The following is a 19,072-nucleotide window of genomic DNA, read 5'->3' on the forward strand; positions in this document are numbered from 1 at the left end:
GACCTAATTTGATAATTTCTACTTTTATCTTTAAATTATTTAAATTTTACATAAATGTTGGTAGGTTAAATTTGCTTATGATTTGGGCACACTGGAATTTTTCAGTCTTTGTTTATCCTCAGCTATACATATTTATTTGTGGTTTTCTTCCAAGGCCGGAGCTGACTTTGTTCCTTTCTTCACCAGGGGAGAGATTCCATTTTTCCTTGCTTCCTTGCTCCTGGATCTCCTCCAGGGGACACTGGGCAATGTCTGCAGACATTTTTGTGTGTCACACCCTGGAGGGTCCTACTGGCTTCTAATGGGTAGAGGCCAGAATGCTCCTAGATATCTTACAGGGCATAACCCAACCCCACAACAAGGACTTATCCAGCTCACATGTCCAGAGTGCCAAGGTTGAGACAAATGTAGATTAATCACTGATTATGTTGAATGGTAGAAAAACAAATAGAAACTAACAAGTATAGAAAAAAATCTATTTTAAATGCAAAAATATACAAAAAATAACAAGTTAATCTTGTTTCTTAGTGATAGAATAAAGTCAAAGTTTATAATTTGAGCTACTTTAAGAATTCCTGGGGTGCTTGGGTGCCTCAGTCGGTTAAGCTTCTGCCTTTGGCTCAGGTCATGATCCCAGGGTGCTGGAATCAAGTCCCAGATTGGGCTCCCTGCTTGGGGGTGGGGGAGGGGGAAGAGAACCTGCTTCTCTCTCTCCTGGCTGTTCCCCCTGCTTATGCTCTCTCCCTCTCTGACAAATAAATAAATAAAATCTTAAAAAAAAAAAAAAGAATTCCACACATTTAGTGTATGGCACCTTAAAAAAAAAGGCTTTTTTATCCCAAATAACAGAGTAACTTCTAAAGAGACTTAGAACAACTGTTAAAAATGTTGCCAATTAGCAGTTACATTTTTATAAAAAGATGGGACTTGATTACATTTCATAATAATTTAAACAGTGGGAATGTCCTAAAATAGCTAAAATGATGGAAATAATGTGAAATGTTTCTTGTGGCTCCCTGGCCCTTTCAACAAGTACCTTTCAAACCCTGTTGTTTTCACTGTAAGTGCAAGAACAAAACAAGTCTAAGGAAAATTATAACATAATAAATAGAGTAATAATTTACAATACATTGTGTAATATTGTGGTATTTGTCTATTATTTTAAAAACTATGTTGTTAACATTTAAAAAATCAGCATTTCATGGCTTAGTAAATATTTTTCTGAAGATAATGAATCTAGTTACACTACTTAAATTCCGACGTAGTTCTCACTGTACATTTTTTTTAAAATTTGTATTCTTAAGACAATTAGAATCTTCAGAAGTGTCCTGTATTTGGCTCTCTGACTTTCAGAGTATAAGTTATCTGCCTTTTCACAATTTTGCTATCAATCTGGAATAGTCATTTAGGGGAGTGTCTTAGCGTTAGCTCTGTTGATGTATTCTAAACCTGCTCTAAAGTGGAGACATAAACATGGTAGCACAAGACTAATTTAAGATTAGATATGGGGTATCTTTCTAAATGTTGTTTTAGTTTGCCCGGTGGGAAAAGAGTAACTCTGCAGCCTAATCCTGTTAATTAGCTTTTGGCAAACACAGCTACAAACAGTTTAAAAATCCTATCTCACTCTGGTGTATGGAGGTTTAATAAAACACACTGATAGCCATGGCTTGCCCTTAACTGTTCTCATTTCAGTCACCGTTCCAACTCATTATTGCCCTGGCTTCCATTCTAGAAAGCAGAAAATTAGAGGGAAGGAGGGGCTGGAGGCTATTTTTTAAAGTCTCACTTGAAATATGTCTCCAAAGGGCTAACCATATCATAGTAGCTCTAAACACCTTAAATCAATTTATGATTTCCATATATTGTGGAATCTGAGGTGGCTTCATGAAAATAATTTCCAATTCTGACTTCCCAGTCATGGCTTCAGGAAGGGGCGGGAAGCATATACAATCTAATCAGGAGAGAAAATGAATGCACCGGACAATGAGGCAGGCGTTGCTTAAATTGAACCTAGTTCTTACAGTCCTCGGCAAGGAGCATTGTCCCTCTGTGTGTTTCACCCAGAGGAATAGCTGACAGAAAACACCACAAAGGAAGAAACACAGGAAGAGACAAGCCCACAAGTCTATTGTAGCTGTGAAAAGAACATCAGGGAGTCCAGTTCCCATGGGCTTTGTCTGTGTTCCGTAATTATTTTTAGGCAGCAAAGAAAAGATTTTGCTTTGGGGATTTGGATGAATATCTTTAAAGGAAGAGAGTATATACAAGTTGTAAATAAAAGCAGAAGGCCTCTGATAATAGGGTCAATGGCCTCAAAATAATAGGACAATCGCCAACGTGTTGTGGGCAGCAAATTTTCCATGACAGTTTTTCCTTATTTATATTTTTGTTCCATTAAAGTGGATTAGAAATAACCTTGCACGTGAATTTCTGTAGCCAACCATACCCCCAGTGTTTCAGTCTTCCTCTTTTCTCTTCCTGTTTTCTGTTCTAATTGTTTCCCAGTTTATTTTGGGGTCTTCTGGATTCTAACATTAATTGAGAACTTCCTATCCATTAGACATTGTATTAAGCACTTAAAAAATGTTTTTATCCTTTAATTCCAAACAATCTCATGGGACACTGCTATTACACACCACATAGTTGTGAAAAATGAAGCTTCCAAGCTTAAATAATGACTCAGATGTTCGGCCAGTAAGTGACAGAGTTAAAATGGAGATCTGCCTGGTTGTTTCCCTATCAGTTGCCCCTTCTATAGTACTCTCTCTCCATAATGTCTTTCCTTTGAATAAAGGCAAGCAGTATTGCCCGGGTCACAGGGCTCATACGTGTATTTGTGAGTTCCCACGCTGAACTTGATCTTTGAACCTCCTAAATTTCTTTCATGTCAAAAGCAACTTAAAGAGGAAAGTGGACAATTTAATTGTGCGTGCCTATCTTGCAAAACATGATAAAATGTTACCACTCTTTTTGTTATAAACATGATTTAAATTTTGTATATCTTAAATTGCCTCAAGTTTTAAATTTAAAAGCAGTGATTGACCTTGTGACATCAAGGGGAAACTGAGATTGCTTTAGATGTATTCTAAATTCTATTTCATAATGGCTCCATATCCAAGAGAAATACCACCCCTGGAACCAGTGCAGATACCAGCTGAGAGGGTGGAAGGGTCATTTTGTGTTCAGCCTATTGAACATCTGTCAAATTCTGGAGTGATACAGTTACTGTATCAGGGATCTGATATTGCCCTATATTAATAACTGAGGATGCTACAGACTAATAAGTTAGAGACAGATGTGTGGTTGTCTGGGATGTCTGGGGGAAATAAATATGTTTGGTTCAACACACATTTTCTGAATGGCAAATATGCTGCTTGTTCTTTGTCTAGGGAATTTTACCATCTATTGTAACTTATAAATAAATCATAGTGTGAGTTTATGAATGATATTTATATATTTTAATTATATATTTTATAATTATATATTATCATATGTTATTATTACATACTGTGAAAACATAATATACTCAGCTATTGATTACCACTTCTTGTCTTTTTTGTAACACACTCACGTGGTAACGGCCACCCTAACTCTATATTAGAAGCTTCTTGGAGAAAGGAATCCTAACTATGCAAGGCCTAGTAATTTTGTTCCAGAATTTTATCTCTGAACTTTTATTAATGGTTAAAATATCTTCAGATTTAGATAACCCGGAAACCTGGGATGTAACCAGGAAGTGCTATCTTAGCACATTGTTTGCTAATGTCTGCTGTTAACTCTGTATTTAAAAGAATGCCGTAATGGGTAAATAAAAGTCGAGATAAATCCTGTTACTCATTCCTTTATCACACATTGAAAAAGATTTCGATACTGCATTAAGCAGCTGCATGTGACTCACATATAGGATTAAATAGTGTAGGTGATGGTCGAGTAATCTGAAATAGTTTAGGTAAAGAGGAGGAATTGTTTCAAGGGTAAGATCACTTATGTCGTTTAAAGGAGGGCAAACTTACAACTGGACCTCAGAAACTATAGGAGCAAAGAAAAAACTCTCAACATCTCGTATATTGGCTGTATTCTTTCCTGCAGTAGAGCACCTTCCAGCAGTGACAAGGAGCATGGCTCCCACCACCTCTTCATCTCAGCTCCATGAGGCCGCTACCACCACACAGGGATTGATCCATGCCCAACTGACACAGAGAATGACATAGACTCAGCAGCTTAGGTCACGTGCCCACCCCTAGCTGAAGTCGCTGTGGCCCTGAGACCATGTGACCTGTGCTCTTAGCCCAGGTAAGTACAGTGCCTCAGGTGAGCACAGTAGATACCTATCACTCACTGATAGACCACGTGCCAGGTACAATTCTAAGAAATATACATATATGATAATGGACTTAATCTCACAACCCTCTAAGGTGGGCCTTGTTGTCATTATACTCATTTTGCAAATGAGAAAACTGAAGCATAGAGAGTTTAAGTAACTTGTGCAAAGTTTGAGTAACTTGTACAACTAAGTGGTATAGCGGAATTCCAAACCCAGGCAATTTCTGAGCTCTGGTCCCATTTGAAAGTGAATGGAGATGAGGGCATTTGAGATCCTTCAGTAAACTGTAGCCTTCCCCTATTTTACAGTGACACTGGTGGAGGGGTTCTTTTCCTAGCTCTTAATTTTACTGATTAGTCAGACTTCCAAACGTGTGCTGGCCCTAGGTTTTGTCCCCTGTCTTCAGTGCTCCTCCTGTTAAGCGCACAACGTCCAAGCTCCTAGAGCCAGGCTGATGTCCTCAGGGCAATTACTGGCTTCAGAGCCTGGAAGCTTTTTTGAATTGTTCTTTCTTACCATCTTTGGTCTCCTCTTTTCCAGTCCAGATGTACATTTAAATAAATTTTATGATAGCCTATTCAGCATAAAATTTCACCTTTATGAGTAGTAATTGCCAGAAAAATGAAGTCCTATTATAAATTATATGTGTAAATAATAACAGTTTTTGTTCATTGAGGGTGACACTTAGTAAAAGTTAATGCCTATTGTGTTACGTAATGATAGGCACAGGAAATATCTCATTCTTAGCAGAAATGGTAACTTGAAAAGAAATCACATAAAAACTCCATAATGCTAGTATTCATCAATTTGTAGATTTGCAAACTATTTAGTGATTATAAATGTCCTCTAAGGAGTCTTCTAAAGAATTTAAATATAGAGGTGGCATTTTTTTTTTACCCTAGTATACCATTCATCTATATTCTAAAATTTGCCAGGGCATACCAATATATGTTTTTGAATTTAGAATTTGTCCAAGTATATTGAAGATAGGTAGTTTGCATCTGAATTTTTTGAAGATGAGTAAATTAGGAGATGAAGAGGATGGACAGATAAAGCATTCTTTTAATAAGTTGGAAATACATAAAAATGCTAGTTATTTGAGAAACTCTGAAAGTCAATTTATCACAGGTACATTATAAATAAATAGAAACAATTGTTTGTCAGCCATGGACTGGCTCATAGTTCTTTTGGCTATAATTCAACTGATATTAGTGTCTGAAAGAAGTATGTTCTCTTCCATTTTCATAAACATGATGGAATATATTGATAGACTAATGCTTCTGAAAAACAACTGTATCTTTTATATATAATATGAAAAATATCTTCTGAATGTATCTGTATGTTTGCAAGAAAAGGAGTACTAAGGCCAGGGCCTGAGTGAAAGTGGGAACACAGAGAGGTTTTGAAATCATTTGTTTTTCTGAACTGAGTGAGCATAAACACGTTTTCATATACTTTGTAGAGTTTTATGATAGAAGTCATCAGACTCTCCTCCCTCAATAATTCTCACACTCCAAAAGGGCCGTAGCCCAAAGATGAGGGAAAACTCGAAATAACCCCATTCTGCCACAAAGAACTTCAAGGGAAATGCCTTCATTGTCTTATTTCTCCTGAGCAGAAGGAAGAAAAATATTCCCTTGAGAACACGTAATGACAAACCTGTCTTCTCAGAGGATGACAGCCTGAATTCACACTCCCCCAGTGGCACACACACAAACGAAAGCTATAAATTTGGCTTAGTGAGCCTGGACTGTACCTACAGAACCAAATGCCAACCTGTTCTGGAGAAAAACATCCCAGGCTTCAAAGTATTTCCATATACAACGTACAAAGTGTACTATGAGAGCACCTCATAGTGAAATAAAATCACAAAAACACATAAAGAAAGAAGGCACCATTAACAACACCAGAAGAAATTCCCAGCAGCAAAATCTGGCCTGCAAATACACCATCCATGGGAATTATGAGCATTTTATAAAAGTACAAACAACTTTAAAATAATCATAAAGAGCAAGAAGATTAGGGGGAGAATCAAAAGAATTCCTAGAAATAGGAATAGAATTTTATTAAGTCACATTTAAAAACTGAGGAAAATATGCAGAATTCAACCCAGAGTAATAAAAGGATAGAAAGTATGATGGAAAGATTAAAGACACAGAAAGTTTAAGACTTAAGAGTTTCAGATGGAGAAGTTAGGTAGAGTTGGGTGCAGGTATTATCTACAGGTATAAGGGCTGAGAATATCCCAGAATTTGCAAGATGCCAAATCCAGATTCAAGAAGCCCAATGATTTTTAAATTAAAAAAAAATATGATATAAATGTAAATAACTAAAGTGACAAATGAAATCTGCACAAAAGCACATGATAGTAAAATTTAAAAACACCGAAGGCAAAAGCCAAACATTTAAAGCCACCACAGAGAATTTCCAGTTATTGACAAAGGAGCAATAATTAGACTCACATAAGACTTCTTTACAGAAAAAAACAAAAACTTAAACACACTGGAATAATGATTTTAATGCGCTAAGTGACAATAACTGTCAGCCTAAAATTCTGTGGCCAGTATTTTCTTTTTCAAAAATGAAAGAAACATAAAAGAATTTTATAATCAAAAACTGAGGTTTCCACCAATAAATCCACATTAAATGAATTTTAGACAGAAAAAAATTTTCCAGGTAGATGGGCTGAGGCATTAGATACTACAAAACTGAGGAATTTGTGAATTTGTTGGGACATCTAAGGAAGCATTTATAGGCAGAAGCTCTACAGAGTGATTATAAACTTGGACTCTAAAGCCAACAGTCTGCACTGAACACCTGACTGCATTTAATTGGTGTGATCAAGGGAAAGTTAATTAATTTCAGTGAGTCCTTCCTTTCTCTTTTATAAAATGCTGATGATAATACTATTTCCCCAAGGGTTATTACATGACAGAGTATAGTAAAGTATGTGGGAAATATCTGGAATGTAGTAGGTGTGTAATGATTATTATTAGTCCTGTATGAAACAATAATGGCAATGTTGTGTGAGGTTAAAAATATCTTAAATTACATAAAAATAATAACCTGGAAGACTGAAGTAGTGAATATAATCATACTCTTCGGAAAAGGGTAAAAAATACTAATTTTAGACTTTGATAAGTAGAGTATGCATGTTAAAGTTTCTAGAGAAGCCACCAAAAGAATAGAGATAGCGTGAATATCTTCCAAAAAAGTAAAGAAAAAAAATGGAATGAGAATCCATTCAAAAGCTGACTTGGGGGTGGGTTCAGCCAATAAGCATTGCCAGGGGATTGGCAGGTGAGAGGAAGAGAGAACTGAGGGTATTTCCCCCCACTCCCTTTCTACCTGGGATATTCTCTCAGGCAGTGGTTGCTCTTCCAAGGCACCAGCTTCCCCACTGGATAGACTCACTGTGGTTCCAGTTTTTGGCCAGCTGTCCCGGTAGACTCTATACATCTGCCTTCTCCTTTTGCCTGTCTTTAGCCTGGGGAACATAATGACCTCCTACTGCAGTGAAACTGTCTCCTTGTTAATCCTTCTTTTTCCACTACCTGTGGGACCATGCATTAGATTATACCTATTCAACTCTCAGTAGTTTGTCAGCTTTGTTGGCCCTTCCTTAATGCTATGGTGATAGATCCATCAAGATATGATGTAAAAGACAGTAAATATTTAATAATTCCTTAATTTCCCTTCATCTGATTCTCTGCTCAGTGAGCAGCTTTCTGACCATATGAGATTTGTTCCAAATGGCTTCCATGAGAGAGAAAGTGTACTAGTTATGCCTGAACACATACTTTATTCTTTTGGACAGTTATATTCTTGGGGTCCTGTAAGATTTGAAAACAGACCTCTGCTCTAGAAAGGCAAATCTGCCATTGTTACTGATATTTACATGTCTGATCTAGATATTAAAGTCTAGACCCAGAACTGTTTATTCCATAAGTTAGGTCTTGTAACTGATAGCCACTTGGTCTCTCCCAGTGAGCCAGCAACCAATACCATTTGTTTGGATTTCTTTATGTAGATAATATTTTTATTTAAAGAGTACTACTTTCTACAGATATTTTGAGAAATATAAGTACAATAATTTTGGTGGTAGAAAATTCAAGAAACACTCATTTTTTTATGCCAATGGAAAGATAGCTCTTGAAGATCATAAATTTTGTTTTCTATCTCTATAGATTTTCACAGAAAAACAAAAGAATTTTAAAAGTCTTAAATGAAAGACTTTTACTATTTTAGGAAGATCAAGTCTTCTTTTTTGTTGTTTTTTTAAAAACCTTATCTTTTTGTTAGGCAATCTAAAAATTTCCAACTCTAGCTGTTTTATTTATATAAACAGATGGAAAAGGCAATTTCACAATTATAACTGAACTTTGTTAAGACATTTGCAACTCTTAATTGGTGTGCAAAACATGGATGGCAGTGCTTTCCTTTGCTCAGTATATTCTCAATGCCTTGTAGACCACAGCTGCTTACTGATGGCAGATTGGAAGCACCTGAGAGGCAACTGTAAAGGAGAGAGGACATAGAAGGAAAATCTTTATGAGCTTCTTGAATTACATATTTCTACCTTTGTGGCCAAAAATTTTCAACACAAGATTTCATGACACAACTATTTCTAGTAAAATATTAGACTAAAAACGTTTGTCTTTGAGTTCAAAACTGCATGGTATTGGTTTTTTACTCACCTTGTGGAATGCCAGTTCCTGTTTAGAAAAGGATATTAGAAATCCACGTGGTGGATAAACACATTCAAACTTTTGTTTTCTTATTGTAGAAAAGTGGATGGAGTAGAGAAAATGAAAATATAAAAATGGAAATATCAAAAGACAATTTGTACAAAATACATGAATTATTTGAAGAGGACGAAGTTTATAAAATCACCTAATAATTATTTAAGTGGTGGGATACATTGGGGAAGCAGAGGGGCCATTACTTTGGAAAGCAAGGTGGATTACCATCCCTTCTGCCTCTTCTGTATTTAAAAGAACCCAGTTAGAATTGCTTTAAATACATTTTGAATGAGAAAATAAGTGTTGAAGGAGAAAGGGGAAAATACATAAATATAAACTCATAGAAGATCAAAGTGTTAGAGCTGCAAGGAGCATTCGAGAAGGGTTGATTTTATTTATCACATTCTTCCACATATGATAGATGAAATCCAGGGGGATGAATTAACTAGCTCAGTGGCTAGTGGCAGAGCCTACTTAGGAGCCTACTATCTCTTTGCTGCTCAGACTAATGTGCAGGAGTCAGCAACATCCAGGACCACCTGAGAACTTTAGACGTGTGGAAGTGCAGATTCCATTCCAGATCTACTCAACGTGACTCTGCATGTTAACAAGATTCCAAGGTGAGTCTAAGCACATTAAAATCTGAGAAGCATTGTTTGGTAGTGTCTCATGTTGCTCTTTGGTTGTTTTCCACAGCTGTCTTGCCTGAGAATGTATTGCCCCCTAGGGCAGGAGTTTGTTCTCTGCTTGTTTGTGTATGTCCTGCCAAGAAGTTACTACAGGATCAGGACAACATCTTTTATTCTTTTGTCATCTATTTTTAGTGTACAATAACATACTTAGTAAAATACATACATTATATATATATAATATATACAGTAATATATATAATATATAAAAATTATATATATACAGTCCTCAACAAATATTAGTTCATTTATGAGCAAGATCATTTTCTTAACTTACTAACCAGAACATTTGACATATACTATATCTCTGGAGAGCAAAGCCCTTCAAAAGAAATGGAGCCACCAATAAACTTACTTGATTGTATGGGTTCTGTAAGATCATGATGAATTGTAATGGATAGAAAAAGCCATCTTGAGGAGCTCCTGGGTGGCTCAGTCAGTGGAGTGACTGACTCTTGATTTCGGCTCAGGTCGTGATCTCATGAGTCATGTGATGGGCGCTGCAACAGGCTCTATGCTTAGCAGGGAATGTGCTTGAAGATTCTCTCCCTCTGCCCCTCCCCCAACTCGTACATACACAGGCTCTCTTTTTTTCTCTCTCTAAAATAAATAAATAAATCTTTAAAATGTCACTTGTGTGCCAAATGACACCCAAGTGTGGTAACCATTGAAGGCTGACCATTCTATTGAGAATGATGGAAAATAAATATTTTGACAGATGCTAAATATTAGAGTTAGAATCCAAGATATCTTTACTCTACCATAGATATATATGAGAAAGATCCTAACATTGAATAAGACTGTTCCTAAAGAAAGATTTGTCTTCTGTTAAATATTTTGCTTACCTACTACAAAAGGATCTGAAGTGGTGCTAGTTATAGATAAAAGCTTAAAGCTTTGATGACAAGAAGGGAATGAATTCTGATAATCACTGGTTTAGTATTTTTAGTAATAATGGAAATGAAAAAGGAAAGGAAAAGGATAGTCATACCTTTTAACAGGAAACATAAAAAATAAATTTTATAAAATTAATTTAGCATAAGATTCCAAACTCGTATTGACTTTTAAATTCATCCCTACTCCAATGACACACATTTCCAAGGCAGGCACTCAGAAACCCTCTAAAGTCAATACAGTCTATGGGGAGTTATCTAGTGAAAATGGATTTTTTAAGATGTGTCTTTAAAGTGTGCCTGTGAATGATCACTTTTTAAAAGCTTTCCAAGATTTTAGAGGGAAGGAAATTTTTACTTTCGGAAAATTATATTTCTGAGAGTTTTACTAAAAACAGTAATAAGTAGTATTCAATCCATTTTCTAAGGAACTTTGGCAAAATTCTACAGATATATTTATGTGATTTAATAATATACTCAGCTGAAATATTTTCTTTTATTTCAATGTTTATTGTTTTAAAATTCATTACAAGTCCCAAATGAGTTTTCATACCAGAAACAAAATTGAGTGTGTAAGCTTTATAGATATTTGAGTTGTATCTATCAAAGGACAATGTCAATGAAAAGGTAAAGATTCTACTAAAATGTATTTTAGTATTTCTTTATCTCTACCAGGCCATATGAATTGAATGAATCATTCTTAAGATTTTTTTTTTTTTGGTCTGTTTCACGTGATTAATTCCTGGTATTTATACTAGGGCATTCAGCAGTAAAGCTCCACTGACATGTGGAGATTGCATTCTTACCAATTTGAGGGTCCTTCATGAAGAGGCACACATTCTGGTGTGATTTTGTATGCAGAGAGTGAGTGGGTTGGGACATAGGGAAGATTAGCAAAACACTTGGAAATGAGGATATTCAAGCTGCAATGCCATCAGATCAACTTTTCCATCTGGCCCAACTTGGCAACCATGTGAGTGTCTCTGTTTTGCCAAAATATGACTAAAAATTAAACATGAAAATTTCTGAAGCTAGATCTTGGGCAGACCAAAGTGATCTTAGAAGTTGGGGGTGGGGTGGGGACACAATATATTTCTAATCGATATAAATTCATTGTTGGTTAAGATGTTTCCACAGTTTTATAAAACAATTGACTTACAAGGCTGTTGCTAAGAGATTTATAAATTCAATAATATCTATAATCATAAGCAAATATCTTGTTTATGGTAAAATAATGTAAGACAATAGATTCCCCCCATGTGGTCATACTGTTGGCACATCATCAGTGAAGAGCTGACTTTATTATTTCAAACAAAGTGACACATATCAAAAAGCCTGTTAGCCTGAGAGAAAAACTTTCAGCTCTGTTATATCTAGATAATATATTAGAATTGATAGGCTATCAATTTCTAGTCAAGTTACTATTTAAAACTCTTCTGCCTGGGTTGATTAATACAAAGAGTGATGTTATTGGAAGGTACTGATGGTCTTGAGAAAAGTGCTGTAGCCATAAAGTCTGCATAAACCCAGCATAAATTTCAGGAATTTAAATATCTGTAAAAGTTAAAGCTTCCTTGCCTTCACTTCCATTTGGTGGCCATAGATTGCATGTAAGGCTGCAAATATAATAACCTAAATAACTAGTAGAGAATTTCTTCCTTGCTTCAACACCTTGTAAGCTTCCTTTACACATGAGTTAACTGGGCCCTCAATAAACCAAGCAATTATGGTNCAAGTGCAGATGTCATATTCTTCATGATAGACCACATGTTAAGACACAAAACAGTCTTAACAAATTGAAGAAAATTGAAATCATATAAAGCATCTTTTTTGGATGACAGTGGAATAAAACAAGAAATCAATAGCATAAGGAAAACTAGAAAAATTACAAATATGTGGAAATTAAACAATACACTCTTAAAACAACCAACAAGTCAAAGAGGAGGTCAGATGGGAAATTAGAAAATACCTTGAAACAAGTGTAAATGAAAACACAAAATACCAAAACTTATGTGATTCTCTGAAAGCAGTGCTAAAGGGGAAGTTTATAGCTATAAATTCTACATTTATTTTGGTTTTTTTAATTTTTTTTATTATATTATTTTAGTCACCATACAGTACACCCCTGGTTTCTGATGTAAAGTTCGATGATTCATTAGTTGCGTATAACACCCAATGCACCATGCAATAGTGCCCTCCTTACTACCCACCACCAGTCTATCCCATTCCCCCACCCCCTCCCCTCTGAAGCCCTCAGTTTGTTTCTCAGAGTCCATAGTCTCTCATGTTTCATTCCCCCTTCTGATTACCCCCCCTTTCTTTATCCCTTCCTTCCCCTACCGATCATCCTAGTTCTTATGTTCCATAGATGAGAGAAATCATATGATAATTGTCTTTCTCTGCTTGACTTATTTCACTTAGCATTATCTCCTCCAGTGCCGTCCATGTTGCAGCAAATGTTGAGAATTCGTTCTTTCTGATAGCTGAGTAATATTCCATTGTATATATGGACCACAGCTTCTTAATCCAGTCATCTGTTGAAGGGCATCTCGGCTCCTTCCATGATTTGGCTATTGTGGACAATGCAGCTATGAACATTGGGGTGCATATGGCCCTTCTCTTTACTACGTCTGTATCTTTGGGGTAAACACCCAGTAGTGCAATGGCTGGGTCATAGGGTAGTTCAATTTTTAACTTTTTAAGGGACCTCCACACTGTTTTCCAGAGTGGCTGTACCAACTTGCATTCCCACCAACAATGTAGGAGGGATCCCCTTTCTCCACATCCTCTCCAACAATTGTTGTTTCTTGCCTTGTCTATCTTTGCCATTCTAACTGGCGTAAGGTGGTATCTCAGTGTGGTTTTGATTTGAATTTCCCTGATGGCTAATGATTTTGAACATTTTTTCATGTGTCTGTTAGCCATTTGTATGTCTTCATTGGAAAAGTGTCTGTTCATATCTTCTGCCCATTTTATGATTTGTTTATTTGTTTCTCGTGTATTGAGTTTGAGAAGTTCTTTGTAGATCTTGGATACCAGTCCTTTATCTGTGGTGTCCTTTGCAAATATATTCTCCCATTCCGTGGGCTGTCTCTTAGTTTTTTTGACTGTTTCCTTGGCTGTGCAGAAGCTCTTTATCCTGATAAAGTCCCATAAGTTCATTTTATCTTTTATTTCTCTTGCCTTTGGAGATGTGTCGTGAAAAAGGTTGCTCTGGCCGATGTCATAGAAGTTGTTGCCTATGTTCTCCTCTAGAATTTTGATGGATTCCTGTCTCACATTGAGGTCTTTCATCCATTTGGAGTTTATTTTTGTGTATGGTGTGAGAGAGTGGTCAAGTTTCATTCTTTTGCATGTAGCTGTCCAATTTTCCCAGCACCATTTATTGAAGAGACTGTCTTTTTTCCACCGGATGTTTTTTCCTGCTTTATCAAAGATTAGTTGCCCAAAGAGCCGAGGGTCCATTTCTGGGTTCTCTATTCTGTTCCATTGGTCGATGTGTCTGTTTTTGTGCCAGTACCATGCTGTCTTTGTGATCACAGCTTTGTAGTACAGCTCGAAATCCGGCATTGTGATGCCCCCAGCTTTGTTTTTCCTTTTCAACAGTTCCTTGGAGATTCGGGGCCTTTTCTGGTTCCATACAAATTTAAGGACTATTTGTTCCAGTTCTTTGAAAAATGTCCTCGGTATTTTGATCGGGATAGCATTGAAAGTGTAGATTGCTCTGGGTAGTATGGACATTTTAACTATGTTAATTCTTCCAATCCATGAGCATGGAATATTTTTCCATCTTTTTATGTCTTCCTCAATATCTTTCAAAAGTGATCTATAGTTTCTAGCATATAGGTCCTTTACGTCTCTGGTTAAGTTAATTCCAAGGTAACGCATGGTTTTTGGTGTTATTGTAAATGGGATGGATTCCCTAATTTCTCTTTCTTCAGTCTCGTTATTCGTGTATAGAAATGCAACTGATTTCTGGGCATTGATTTTGTATCCTGCCACCTTACTGAATTGTTCTATAACTTCTAATAGTTTGGGAGTGGATTCCTTTGGGTTTTCCATATAGAGTATCATGTCATCTGCAAAGAGAGACAGTTTGACTTCTTCTTTGCCGATTTGGATACCTTTGATCCCTTTTTGTCTTCTGATTGCTGTTGCAAGGACTTCTAGTACTATGTTGAATAATAGTGGCGAGAGTGGGCATCCTTGTCGTGTTCCTGATCTTAAGGGAAAGGCTTCCAGCTTTTCCCCATTGAGAATAATGCTTGCAGTAGGCTTTTCATAGATGGCTTTTATGAGATTGAGAAATGTACCCTCTATTCCTACACTCTGAAGGGTTTTAATCAGGAAAGGATGCTGTATTTTGTCAAATGCTTTTTCTGCATCAATTGAGAGGATCATATGGTTCTTGAGTCTTTTCTTGTTGATATGATGTATCACATTGATTGATTTGCGAGTGTTGAACCATGCTTGCATCCCAGGTATGGTATCACGCCCTGAGCCAGAGGCAGACGCTTAACAACTGTGCTACCCAGGTGCCCCAACAAGCTCATTCATTCTATTAGACCAACATTACCCTGTTATCAAAGTCAGACAAAGATACTCTAATAAAAAAGGCTACTGACCAGTATTTCTGATGAATATTAATGTAAAATCCTCACCAAAATGCTAACAAGGAGAATTCAATAGCACATGAAAAGAATTAGACACATGACAAAGTGTAATTTATTCTAGGAATGCAAGGATGGTTCAACATGAAAATCAAGCCCTGTGATGTGCCATATTAACAGAATGAAGGCTAAAAATCATATGATCCTCTGAATTGACAGAGAAAAAAGCATTTAACAAGATTCAACACACTTTTATGATAAAAACACAAACTAGGAACAAAAGGAAACCACTTCAACATAATAAAGGCCATTTATGAAAAGCCCACAGCTAACATGATACTGACTGGTGAAATGCTGAAAGCATTTCCTCAAAAACCAAGGCAAAAATGCCCATNCTAACATGATACTGACTGGTGAAATGCTGAAAGCATTTCCTCAAAAACCAAGGCAAAAATGCCCATTCTGACCACTTTTATTCAATATGGTATTGGAAGTCCTAGCCAGAGCAGTTAGACAAGAAAAAGAAATAAAAGAAATCCAAAGTGGAAAGGAAGAAATTATTTCTGTTTGCAAATAACATCTTATGTAATAAAAACCCTAAAGATTTCACACACCCACCCACACAACTGTTAGAACTAATTAACAAATTCAGCAAAGTTTCAGGATACAAAATCAACATACAAAATCAATTGTGTTTCTATACACTAATAACAATCTGTCTTATATGGAAAATAGGAAAATAATCCCACTTACAATAGCATTAATAACAATAAAATACTTAAGAATATCATTAACCAAGGAGGTGAAAGACTTGTACACTGAAAACTACAAACATTACTGAAAGAAATTTAAAAAGACACAATAAATGGAAAGATATCTCATATGGATTGAAAGACTTAATATTGTTAAAATGTCCATACTACCCAAAGCAATCTATAGATTTTTTAAAGATTTTATTTATTTATTTGAGAGAGGGAGAGAGAGAGAGAGAGGATGAGCACCAGTGGGGATGGGTGGGGGAGGAGTAGAGGGAGAAGTAGACTCCCCACTGGGTAAAGAGCCTGATTCAGGGCTCATTTCCAGGACTCTGGGATCATGACCTGAGCCAAAGGCAGACACTTAACTGGCTGAGCCACCCAGGTACCCCAATCTATAGATTTAATGTAATCTCTATCAAAATCCCAATGGCATGTTTTACAGAAATAGAAAAATTCATCCTAAAATTTATATGAAATATCAAGGGATCCCAAATAGCCAAAACAAGTTTGATAAAGAGAAATAAAGTTGGAGGACTTATACTTCTTGATTTCAACACATATTATAAAGCTATAGTAAACAAAAAACTGTTGTATTAAAGACACAAAAATGGAATAGAATAGAGAGCAATGAAATTATCTTTGTGTGTATGATCAAATGATCTTTGACATTAGTGCTAAGATCCCTCAGTGGGGAAAGTCTCCTCAACAGATTGTGTTGGGAAAATTGGGTATCTGCATGAAAAAGAATGAAGTTGGACCATTATCTTATGCCATAAACAAACAAAAAAAATCTCAAAATGAACTAAAGACCAATATGTAAGACTTAAAACTCTAAAATACCTGGAAGAAAAAAATACGAGGAAAATTTCATAACATTGAACTTAGCAATGATATCTTGAATCTGACAGCAAAACCACAGGTGACAAAAGCAAAAATAGAATAGTGGGACTACATCAAACTTAAGAATTTTTGTACATTAAAAGGAAGCAATCAATAGAATTGAAGGCAGCCTACAGAATGGGACAAAATATTTGCAAATTATATATCTAATAAGAGGTTAACATTTAGAATATATAAAGAAGACCTACAACTCAACAACAACAAAAAATCAAATAAACTACTTAAAAATAGGCAAAAACATTTCTCCAAAGATATATGAACAGCCAACAAGGATATGGAGAGATATCCAGCATCAGTGATCATCAGATAGATATAATGAAAACCACATGAGGTTATCACCTCATATCCATTAGGATGGCTATTGTAAAACAAAACAAAAATAAAACAAAAACAAAAAATAAGAAGTATTGGTGAGGATGTGGAGAAAATGGAATCCTTGTGCTCTGATGGATGGGATTTTAAAATGGTTCAACTGCAATGGGGAACAGTATGGAGGCCCCTTAAAGAATTGATAATAGAACTACCATATGATCCAACAATCCCACTTCTGTCCATGTATCCCAAAGAATTGAAAACAGAGTTTCAAAAAGGTATCTGCACACCTGTGTTCATAGCAGCACTATTTGCAATAGCCAAGAGGGGAGAGCAACCCAAATATCCATTGATGGATGAATGCATAACAAAATGTGGAATATACATACAACGGAGTATAATCTAGCCTTAAGAAGAAAGGAAATCCTATAACATGGTACAACATGAATAAATCTTCAACACATTATTCTAAGTAAAGTTATCAGTCAAAAAAACATAAGTACTATATGATTCCACATATGAGGTTTCTAAAGTAGTCAAATTTATACAAACAGTAGTATGGCAGTTACCTGGGAGTGGGGGGAGGGGGACGGCGTAAGGGCCATTCTTGTTTAATGGGTGTAGCATTTCAAACTTGTAGGATATAAAAGTTCTGGAGATCCGTTTCACAATGATGTGATTAATCCTAGCACAACTATTAACATTAATGTAGTGTGCACTTAAAAATGGTTAAGATGACAAATTTTATGTTGTGTTTTTTACCAGAATAAAAAAAAAGTAATTAAAAAAAAAACTAGAAGCTGGAAATAGAAGCTAAGGAAAATGAAAATAAAGCACTTATGTGCTGAAAACTGTGCTATTTTTTGTTACATGATTTCTTTTAGTACTTTAAACAATATTTTGATTTGAGTATTTTTATTGCTCTATTATTATATGATTCATAGGTGTGGCAATTGGGATTTAGATCCAGGTCACCTGCCTCCAGGTCTATATTCCCTCACCTGTGCTATGCTGCTGGAAAATGACTTCAGAAAATATTTTCCAAAGATGTCAGATAAATTTATGATATATTATTTTGTGAAAGGATATAATCTAGCTGCATCTGTATATCGCCATTCATCTTAAGCGCAAATTCAGTTTATTTTCATTCCTTAATCACATTGATTGGGATTATGAAATTTCAAACAGCCTGCTTATGGATATTTGATATTTTTTCCAAAGATGAGATCCAAAGTAATTGATACTACAGAAAACAAACATTTGGGAAACAAAATTTGGGGTCCACTTTTTTAGCAAAATGGCCATTAGAAAGAGTAAATAGTTGGTCATGTCAATAAGCTTTAATTTATAAATATTCAAACAAAAAAAGATGGAGACCAAACTCGAAAATTTCTCAAGCAGGCAAAACCAGTTGAGCCACATAAGCAAAACTTAATCTAACTTATTTCGTGAATGTAAGTGAGATCTAATTTAGGTTATTTCTTGCAAATGCCTCTAATAATCGTAAAGGAGACCTAAGTTGTCTCCCAAAAATGATACAAGATAATCACTTTTAACCAATCTCCTGCTGTCTGGAAACTCCATTTGTAATAAGCGCCAATCATTGTACAGGTTTGATAACTTGTCACTTAATAAGCCCTCCTGTAAAGACATGCCCCTGAGCTTCATACCACTTTCGGGTTGAAGTCTCCCCATTGGAGACCAGTTCTTCTCGCTCAATAGCGTATTCGTATCAAGAAAGGCTCTTTGAATTTTCTTTTGATGTTGAGATAGCCGTTTAAAACAATATTTGTGTTATGCTGGCTTTTTCTTTTGCAGCTTTTTTGAGAGCTTTTTAAAAT

General features: G+C 35.8%; 1 long non-coding RNA gene across 1 annotated transcript in view; it reads left to right on the forward strand.

The window, feature by feature from the left end:
- The first annotated feature begins 9,625 nt into the window (after positions 1-9,625).
- The window catches only part of LOC117797114, a 264,228-nt gene continuing 254,781 nt past the window's right edge, over positions 9,626-19,072 (forward strand). Inside the window, exon 1 of the long non-coding RNA XR_004622000.1 lies at positions 9,626-9,689. This is a non-coding gene — a long non-coding RNA (uncharacterized LOC117797114). The remainder of the gene's footprint in view (positions 9,690-19,072) is intronic.

Source organism: Ailuropoda melanoleuca, chromosome 18 (genome assembly GCF_002007445.2).
Source record: "Ailuropoda melanoleuca isolate Jingjing chromosome 18, ASM200744v2, whole genome shotgun sequence".
Lineage (NCBI taxonomy): Eukaryota > Metazoa > Chordata > Mammalia > Carnivora > Ursidae > Ailuropoda > Ailuropoda melanoleuca.